Raw genomic sequence first — 10715 nt, 5'->3', positions numbered from 1 at the left:
GTTGCATGGGAGATGCGTCAAAACAGCATTCTGCTAAATGCCCTGGCCCTGCCTTTGCCCCTTTCCAGCTGTCCCTATCCATTTTCTGGATGGTGAAAGCAGCTGCCAATAGAAAGGAATCAGACCCACAACGGTCACCTCCCCATTAATGAGGCCTGGCACACAGGGACTAGATAGGCCCCATTAATGAAACTCAGAGTCACAATGAAAACATCATGGAATATAAACCTCAGATTTCATCCAAAATACAGATACTCTGTGGGAGAGAGAAACCTGTGAATTGGTAATGTAAACAAATTAAACAGGAATTTGCAATGCAGTATGGTAACAAAAGGGTGATCAATGTAATCTTGGGCTATAAATGTAGCAGTTTCATGTCATGTAACTAGAAGGTAATGGTCCTTCTTTACATAACTGGAACATTGGACCAGATTCATTGTGGTTGTGGCTCCACTGAAGTTAAAACAAGGATGAATTGGTCCATTATGTACCAGAATTACAATGGTGAATTGAAGGGATTTCAGAAAGGAGCTACAAAAGTGGCTGTGGAGCCAAAGGGACTGATTTTTGAAGAAAGATAAAGAGTTAAATGTTCATAGCTTGACTAAGTAGTGGGCGATAAGGATGTGATAACACTCGACAAAAATCTGAAGGCTATAAACTCGAAAAAGTCAGAGGAATTTTTGTATTAATATAAAAAAGAACAAATAGGAAAAATAAGATGAAATTAAGACAGGAAAATTTCAGTTGACAGTAAGATCTGTTAGTGTAATCGCTTAAGAGAAGTGGTAAATGTACCATTGTTTGGTACATCTATAGCTAGACTGGACAAAATGCTAATAGATGTACAATGGGGACAATCTTCTATTGGCAGGGAAATAGATTACATAACCTAGTATACCCTTTCTATTTCTAGATTCTGTGATTCTATTTTCACTTGAATACACTGGCTGGGGCAGGCTCTGATTATTTCTGTATTTGTTCATCCACTTTTAAACTCTACCATCTATGAGTAGTATTAGTGGAAGCTGCACTGACAAAGAATTTCTCTCTCGTTGAGTAATATTTTTAGATCTTGAATGATCAAATGGAGACTGAGCTTTTCCAAAGCTTCTCCAAATAGTAGCTGGGCCAGTTTCAGTGCTGCCTTCCAAAGTGGTCATTGTAGCTAAAACACAAAGGAAGCCATTAGTGTGAGCATTAACTATGCAATGTACTATCTGGATTGCTGGGGCTCTCGTTCATGGCTAGTTAGATGCATAACTACCCCATGATTTCTCCTCAGTAACTGCCTCTCTGTTAACATTCAGAAATCAAGGCACATTTAAAGTATATTTCCTCAGCAAATATATTATGGATTGGAAGACCATAATATGTCCAGACACCAGGGCCGGCTCTAGGCCCCAGCGCGCCTAGCGCGTGCTTGGGGCGGCATGCCACGGGGTGGCGCTCTACCAGTTGCCGGGAGGGCGGCAGGCGGCTCCAGTGAACCTCCCACAGGCGTCCCTGCGGAGGGTCCGCTGGTCCCGCGGCTCTGGTGGACCTCCCACAGACGTGCCTGTGGATGCTCCACCGGAGCTGCAGGACCAGCGGACCCTCCGCTGGGACGCCTGCAGGGGGTCCACCAGAGCTGCGGGACCGGCGAGCGGCAGTGCGCACTCCGCGGCGTGCCACCGTGCTTGGGGCGGTGAAATGGCTGGAGCCGGCCCTGCCAGACACACTTTTTTTTTTTTTTTTTTTTACATAAGTGCTGATGATTCGAAGGTGGTACTCTGTTACAACTGTCCTAACCTGTGCTGTTAGAGGGTTTGTTCTTTGAGAACCCTCTTAGTTTAATGCCCTCCTGTGTTCATGTAACTTTGTGTGAACAAACATCTGCATGCACATTCTGGAGCCCTGTCATTTGCATGCAGAGGTGATAGAATTCACCTATTAAAAATGTCTCTGAATAAATGAGCATTGTATTTGTAAATTTGATTGCCTTTTCACATTAGCAGAAGCCTAGGTAGGAAAACTTGGCCCTAAAGATACCATGGTACTTTTTACAAAGTATAGAGATGTTAATCCGACTTTCCTTACTACATTCCAATATGAAGATTTGGTACTATCTACATAAAATTTCCTTTGCATCCTCAGTTGCATACAATATTCTTCACCTTAACCTGATATGTGGCACATCTGTGCATTGTTAAAACAGTTGCTACATGCCACCTCAAAGGTGACGTTATTTCACTACTAGGTAAAGTGTTTCTTTTTTATTTATAAAGTCACATCCTTTCAGGTGCTGAGCTCCTGCGAGCCACCTGAAATTCCTTCTGAAATCAATGGGAATTGCAAAATGTTCATTCTCTCAGCCTTCTGACCCATTTCATATGACGTCAGTCACTAAGCAGTCAGCAGATTCATTTGATCATTAACCTAGAGCCATTCAATCTCTTGTCTTACTTTAATTTTTAAACACTCTGCCAGTTTTTCTTTCTCAGTTGCTGCAATATTCAGCCACCTTTTATACAATAGCCAGCTGGGAACTGCATAACCACAGAAAACCCTTGCAGACCATGGCCGCTACTGAATAAATGACATGTATTTTCAAAATGAGAATTATACACCAAGATACATATTTAACACCTCCTAGTGAATCAATATGGGCTTGCTGTTCAATAATACACGGACCTGTGTCTGGGTGTCTTAGCAAAACCATGTAGTAGCAAAGATGTATATATGGAGCATGCTCCAAGGAGAGCACTTATAGCTCTAAACCACTAGGATACATAAGACATAGAGGCAGCTCAGTAGCCATTTAAGTCTATCTGCACTTCAGGATGACACTAAAGCATGTGCTTAACTTAGAAACCAATAGAACTTAAACACATGCTGAAAACTAAGCATATGCTTAGGTGCCATCTTGAACAAAGATGGACTTAAGTATGCATCTAAGTGCTTTCCTGAATCAAAGCCAGCACAAATCAAGGCAAAGCAGAGAGAATCCTTAAATAATCTATCCCTGGAAAATTAGATGTATACTTTGAAGAGTTTTATGAGTTTTTATATAGCTAGCCACTCAGAGAGAGTGTGTTGAAGAAAGCTCATAGCTTCTTTAATTAACACTGAGTTCTAGTATATTCATTCTTAGTTACACAAAACACAATGGAGTCACCACCAATCGCCAATAAAGAATTAAATAAATAAATGGAGTAAAATACACCAAGTGTTTGGCACATACATACAGTATAAAGCTGGGAATTTCTGACTTGTTGCTGCAGTCTCCCATTCATTGTCATCACTTTGCCTGACTTTGTTGGCTTAGTTTTCACTGTAGTTTCACATAACAGTTTATTGGCTTTTGTGAATGACTCTAACAAACTGAGCATTATTTGTATGCAAGATTTTTCCTATTTGTTTTTAGTGGCAATTAATGTTGAGCATATGTGATGTGTTTGATTAAATCTGGATGAGATTTCAACTGTTGCATAATCAAGTTCTTTAGGCATATAATATTGCTCTTATAAATACAATAATAAAATAATTCCTTTGGCCCATTTACTCTCCAGTACTTCTGTAGCATCTCAGCATTCACTGGTGCTTAATTGAAAGAGAAGCTAGTATCTTCTAAAGCAAACTACAATTTCTAAGCAACACATATGCTACCTCTCTCTTTGGTCTACCTGAAATAGGGCATAGTGTACCATAGCATGGTAACTCTTTCCCTACTACGCTCTTGTTGATTTTCCCAGAGGTGGAAAGATGTATTTTAGGGTAAGAAATTTTCATTTACAAGAAAACCTAAAACTCATTGAAATGGAGAGGGAGGGATGAGGTCCAAAAAGAAAATTTCCTTTGCCTGTTCTAAGTACTTGTTTGGAAGCTTACAAGAGGTTGTTTGTTTGTTTTGTTTTGTTTTTAATGTTATGCTATTTATTGAAAAACTAAAAATTGAAAACTACTGAAATCTTAAAATAACCACAGCTTTTTAAAGCCATTTTTTCTGTTTGTTTTTGAAAGCTGAAAAGATTTTGGCTATCAGGTTATGGTTTTTCGTTGAAAGACAGGAAGTGTTCCATAGAGAAAAAAAGTGAAAAATGTGATGTTTTCTTTAAGAAAAAATAAATCATGAAAAATACTCAACATTTTCCAGTCAGCTTGAGGTATGTTTAGCTATCTCCCAGGGACACAGCAAGATTTAGTTAATGATTCTATGTAAAACAGTTTGTAAGCTTTGGATGAAAGGGAATATATAAGTGAAACATATTTATTTATTATTATTAACAATGACTTCTTCAATTGATTTAAAGAGAGACACTTGACATGTCCCCAAGGCAGTTTTGCCCAGTCCCAGCTGTAGATAGCCTTTTTCAACCATTATAGGTAAGGAAATGGGCTATTATTGCACAAAAGAAGTATCTCTGTGAGGCTTTCCAGAATGTTGTAAATCAGTGCACTAACAAACAGACCCCTTTACTCTAAGGCCTGGTCTACACTATGAGTTTATTTCGAATTTAGCAGCGTTAAACCGAATAAACGCTGCACCCGTCCACACAACGAAGACCTTTATTTCTGTATAAAGGGCTCTTAATATCGATATCTGTACTCCTCCCCAATGAGGGGAGTAGTGCTGAAATTGGTATTGACATTTTGGATTAGGGTTAGTGTGGCCGCAATTCGACTGTATTGGCCTTTGGGAGCTATCCCACAGTGCACCATTGTGACTGCTCTGGACAGCAATCTAAACTCGGATGCACTGGCCAGGTAGACAGGAAAATCCCCATGAACTTTTGAATTTCATGTCCTGTTTGCCCAGCATGGAGCGCACAGGTGACCATGCAGTCCCAGAATCAAAAAAGAGCTCCATCATGGACAGTACAGGAGATACTGAATCTGATCTCTGTATGGGGAAACGAATCTGTTCTATCAGAACTCCTTTCCAATAGACAAAATGCCAAAACATTTTTAAAAAATCTCCAAGGCTATGATGGACAGAGGCCACAACAGGGACTCAACACAGTGCTGTGTGAAACTTAAGGAGCTGAGACAAGCGTACCAGAAAGCCAAAGAATGAAATAGACGCTCATGGAGGGAGGGGCAACTGATGTCTGTAGCTATCCTACAGTTCCCACACACTCTGAAAACCATTTGAATTCTTGGCTGAGCTCCCAAAGCCTGAAGGGTCAAAAACATTGTTGCGGGTGGTTCAGGGTATATGTCGTCAGCCCACCCCCACCCCCTCTATGAAAGCAAAGGGGAAAAAAATGTTTCTTGCCTTTTTTCAATGTCACTGTATGTCTACTGGATGCTTCTGGCAGACGCGGTGCTGCAGTGCTACACAGCAGCATCCCCTTCCCTTCCCTTCCCTTGCGGACGGCAGACAGTGCAGCATGACTGATATCCATCATCGTCGTCCCGTGAGTGCTCCTGGCTGGCCTCGGTGAGGTCGGCCGGGGGCGCCTGGGCAAAAATGGGAATGACTCCCAGTCATTCTCTTCTTTAAGCTTTGTCTCCTGGAGAATCACTCCTGCCTGGAATATCATAGCAGCTGGAGGCCCTCCCCTCCCCCATTTGATCTCTGCTTGCAGAGGCAATAAAGTCAGTGTTGTTTCTTATTCTTGCATTCTTTATTACTTCATCACACAAATGGGGGGGATAACTGCCATGGTAGTCTGGGAGGGGTGGGGGAGGAGGGAAGCAACGGGTGGCATTGTTGCAGGGGCACCCCCTAGAATGGCATGCAGTTCATCATTTCTGCGAGATGTCTGGGGCTCTGACCCGGAGCGGCCGTTTGCCTCTCTGGTTCTTTAGCAGGCTTGTCTGATATTCTAGGCAGGACTGACTCTCCATTAGACAAAACTTAAAGAAGAGAACGACCTGAGGAGTCATTCCCATTTTTGTCCATGTGCCCCCAGCCGACCTCATCGAGGCCGGCCAGGAGCACCCATGACAGCAGCAGACGGTACAGTATGACTGATAACTGTCATTGTCAACTTGCAAAGCAGCAGACAGAACAGTAGAGCTGGTAACTGTCTTTGCGAACTTGCAAAAGACAAGGGGATGCTGCTGTGTAGCTCTGCAGTACCAGCAGACATCCAGTAGACATACAGTGACAGCAAAAAAAGGCTGAACGGGCTCCATGGTTGCCATGCTATGGCGTCTGCCTGGGCAATCCAGGAAAAAGAGTGCGAAATGATTGTCTGCCATTTTGCTTTCACAGAGGGAGGATTGACAGACCACATTTACCCAGAATCACCCGTGACACTGTTTTTGCCCCATCATGCATTGGTATCTCAACCCAGAATTCCAATGGGCGATGGAGACTGCGGGAACTATCGAATAGCTATGGGATAGCTACCCACAGTGCAACGCTCCGGAAATCGACACTAGCCTCAGTACATGGACGCACACCACTGAATTAATGTGCTTAGTGTGGCCACGTGCACTCGACTTTATACAATCTGTTTCCAAAAATCAATTTCTGTAAAATCGGAATAATCCTGTAGTGTAGACATACCCTAAAATCTGCCCCTTGATTTCGTGCAGTGAGACACATTGGAAAAAATGTTTCCCTCCTAATCCCAATTCCTGATTTTCTGGCAGTTTCAACAAATACACACTCCCTACCTTGAGTCATCTGTGGGTAAAACTTTAAGTGGTTAGAAAAGAAGAGGGTAAAGAAAAAAAAGGACCAACATATTATTGAGTTCAGTGAGGCTTTCTCTGCTTAGATCTGCAGCTTCAATTTGACTCTCCTGCTTGGCTGCATCACAGGGAATGAAGAAATAGAATAGCATTCATAAGCTAATAGCTCCCAAGGTTACTGATGTGGGGGAATAGACAGGCTTTAAGATGCCTTCTATAGTTCATACTTGATGCACAAAGTAAAGGTATTTGGCAGCTGGAAAAATCTAAGTGATATCTGCACAACCTATTTAAATTAGATTATCAGTTGGGTTTGCTTGTATGGGAAACAGTCATTAATACTATCTTTGCAGAAATATCTCTCTAATATTTTCACTGTTCTTGCATTTGGAGGCAGAAAAATATAATATATGTGTACAAGTGAAGGAAATTTCTCTCTTACTTTACTAAAATCTGGCAGAACCAGTGATGAGAGAACCACTGTAGCCAAAATAAAAACTGACCTAACCTGTCAATCAAATCAAGAAACAAATTCAAAGCTAACTTTACGGTATTTGAATAACTTGCTTCCCCACAATATCTTTCATTTTGGTGTCTCTACACACTTCCTGCTTCTGCCTGGAAGCTGATGTACCAAAATAGCACAAGAAAAGGATTAACATGGTATGTCTAAACTGACAAGAAGCTAGAAATAACTAAAGTCCCATGAAAAAACCCTGAAGCTGTGTTTTACAAGCTGAAGATTAGAGTTAGGCCAAATTCACATGTTGGATAAGGTGTTTTTTGCTAGTTACTGTTTGACTCTATAATCAGTGCAGCGCAGCATAATACCTCCCCAGAGCAGTGGAGGGTGGCTGGGAGGGAAGATGTGACTCCAGAAGTCACAGTCCTCTTGAACTATTCCAGGGGTTGCTTGGATTGTGGGTGCCCTAAAGTGAACATTTTCTCATAATTAAACAAAGAATTGGGAGACAGAGAATCTGGAATTCCATTTCCATCACTATCACTGAGTGACCTTATCACTTAATTTAATTAAGTGTATCCATATACAACCATAGAAATACTCCAAGTTAATTTCCAAATAACTTGCCCACAGGAGAAGTTTCTTCCTAATTCCCCTAGGTAGAGGTTGGCTTATACCCTGAACCATGAAGGATAATATCACTGCCATTTTTAAAGTAATTTAAAGTGATAGTGATATTCTTGTTATGCAATCTAAATATTCAGTTTTTGTATGAATCCTGCTGAGATCTTCACTGTAATTATATTTTGTTTCAAGGAGTTCCACAGGTTAATTGAATATTGTGTAAAACAGTATTTCCTTGTCAGCCATTCTAAGTTATCATCCTTTCAGTTTTTCTGAACGTATCCTTGTTCATGTGTTATGATTATTAAAATTTCCTGATTTACTTCCTGTATCTCAATCTGTATTTTGTATGTGTTTATCTTTTCGCCTCTTACATCTTTCATAACATTATTTATAAGTGCCTCATATGAGACAGATAGATAAAGTTATCCTCATTTTACAGTTAAGAAAATTGAGACAGAGAGGTTAATGCCACCATTTTCAGTGTTGGGCCCAATCCTGCTAACATACACATGTGCAACTTCACATACAAGAACACACCATTGAAGTCAATGAGGCTAATCATACAGGTAAAGTTGCACACATGCATGTGTGATTGCTAGAGAACCATAACCTACTTATATGGGGATAAAACTCATTCGCTCCCTTTCCTTTTGACAACACATCAAGAAGATATATGTTAAAATCTAGTTGCGAGTCACTCTCCTTCATAGGCTTGTCACCAACTCACAGGGAGCTAGTGCTGCAACCTTATGGACATTTACTGATGCCCTAATTATGGCATCTGTTGCAAACTGTGCAGCAGCATAAGGCTCCAGTTGTTACTGTGGCAAGCTGGACTCAGTGATCAACTCTGCCCTTCGTATCATCACTCATGTAACCCAGACCACTCTGGTCTCTGGCCTTCCTGTTCTGGCTGGCATTGCTCCCCTGGCAATGAGATGTGACAAGAGGTCCCTGGCCACATTACTGTGCACAACCAACTCTTAAGACAGTATACTTCACAATTTCATCTCAAACCCACATCAAAAATGCCAGTTTAAGTCAAGATGCCACTTTTCTGAAATAGTTGAGCCTCTCAGATGGCACATCAAATGTGACCTTTCTGTGGTGCTGGGTGACTATATTTTGATTAATAGTATATTTATTAACAAGCAGTCCAGATCTGCATTTCCCAGGCTTTCCAGATCAGCTGTCACATGTCCCTCAGAAGAACCATATGAACCATTAAACAGGATACGTTGTGATCATGGGCGGTTTAACTCACATCTTTTCCTTTAGAGTTTATTAAGCTCCCATTTTCCCTGTGGAGCTCAAGAACAAACAGTATGCCATCTGGTTATGGACTGCCCTCTTTATCTTCTTGATGGTGGATGGGTGCACTTGTATCTTTGGATGATGATGCATTGATAGAATGGCTACATCTAATTCATTGTTTGTGCCATCAGAAGCCATGCGCCGGAAGAAGAAAAGTGTTTGCAATATTGGAGTCTAAATTAGTCATCTAGATCCATATTTAAGAATCTAAATAGGGTTTATTTTCACAAGCATTGAACACCTGCACTAACTTCACTCAGGAGGATGCTCAGCATCTCTGAAAATTAGACTTCAGTTATTTCCAGCTTAGTGCGCAGTTTCCAGTATCCATGTTTGAAAATGTTGGCCAAAATGACTTTTCAAGTGAAGTTTCCTCTATGACCCTGGATAATAAGCTAGACTTCCTGCTCTCAGTGCTGTGTCTCACTGTCTGTTCTTTGAGCTGGGGTGTAATTCCCAACTTGAGGAGACATACCCACACTAGCTCTAATTGAGCAAGTGTGCTAAAAATAAAGTGTAGCCGTTGCAGCACAAGCAGCAGGATTGGCTACCTGCCCTGCTTACACACTCATCTAAGACTCCGGGGGCCTTCTTCCATCTTGCACCACCATGACTACTATTTTTTAGCATGGTAACTCAGTAAGACCTATCATGGGTATGACTCCTCAAGCTAGGAATCACAATCCCATCCCAAAGCACAGACATCCCTCCACCACTATTCTTCTGGCCCTTTGGGAAACTGAAGGAGTTAAATGAGCCTCATGCTTCATAAATATAAAGTCATCTCTTGTCTGTTTCTTTGGGATTCCCAATTTATGCTGCAAAATGCAGCTTTTGCATAAATTAGACAGGTTTGTAATTCATCATGCCCCTGTTATTTCCATCTCCACATATATTAATCTTTCATGTCTATGCTATTGAGCCATACATATGTACATCAAAGCTTGAATAAGTTGTAAAGGTAGAATCTGTCAACCGTGGCAGTGAGAAATCTATTATTTTAATAGCTGAAGTCTCTGCTTACTACATACTGTTGAGTTGTCATATATCAGCCCTTGTATTAGGCATTTATGCTTGTATTTTGTGTTCTATCTTTCATCAGCACTTAGGAGTTGTGGACTGACAGATTAGCCCTATTTGGAAGTTTTTAACCAGGTATATTAGAATTAAGTTATTAATTTTGTGTGTGTTTACAACAGATCAGAAATGTTCCAATATAACAGTTTTCTATTGGAAATATCAATTCAATGAATCTGAAATGTTTCATGGGAACATATCAGTTTTGTCAAAATTTTAAATAGGAAATTATTGAAATATTTGTTTTTTTGATTACGTTGACATGTTTATTTCAACTTTATCTTTTTTACTATGATATAGTGTAGTATATACAATAAAAGTCAAAATAATAGAGTAGAAATAAAATATTTCAGAATATTTAGTTTTGTGAAAAATTCTGAGATTACAACATTTGTCCTGAATCAGGATGAAACCAGCTTTCTAAATCTTGGCAATTCCCAATGGAGACAGATTTCATTTTTTTCCAACCAGGTCTGTGTGTGTGTGGGCACATGGCTTTAGGGATTTCTATTCCTATATAATTAGCTGGGCCGGCAGGCACTGTTCGCCCCATTGTAGATATCAGAGAACAATCCTGCACTCCTTTCTTAGGGCTAGAATCAGCCCT

Source organism: Chelonoidis abingdonii, chromosome 4, assembly GCF_003597395.2.
Source record: "Chelonoidis abingdonii isolate Lonesome George chromosome 4, CheloAbing_2.0, whole genome shotgun sequence".
Classification (NCBI taxonomy): domain Eukaryota; kingdom Metazoa; phylum Chordata; order Testudines; family Testudinidae; genus Chelonoidis; species Chelonoidis abingdonii.
Note: the sequence above shows the minus strand (reverse complement) of the source record.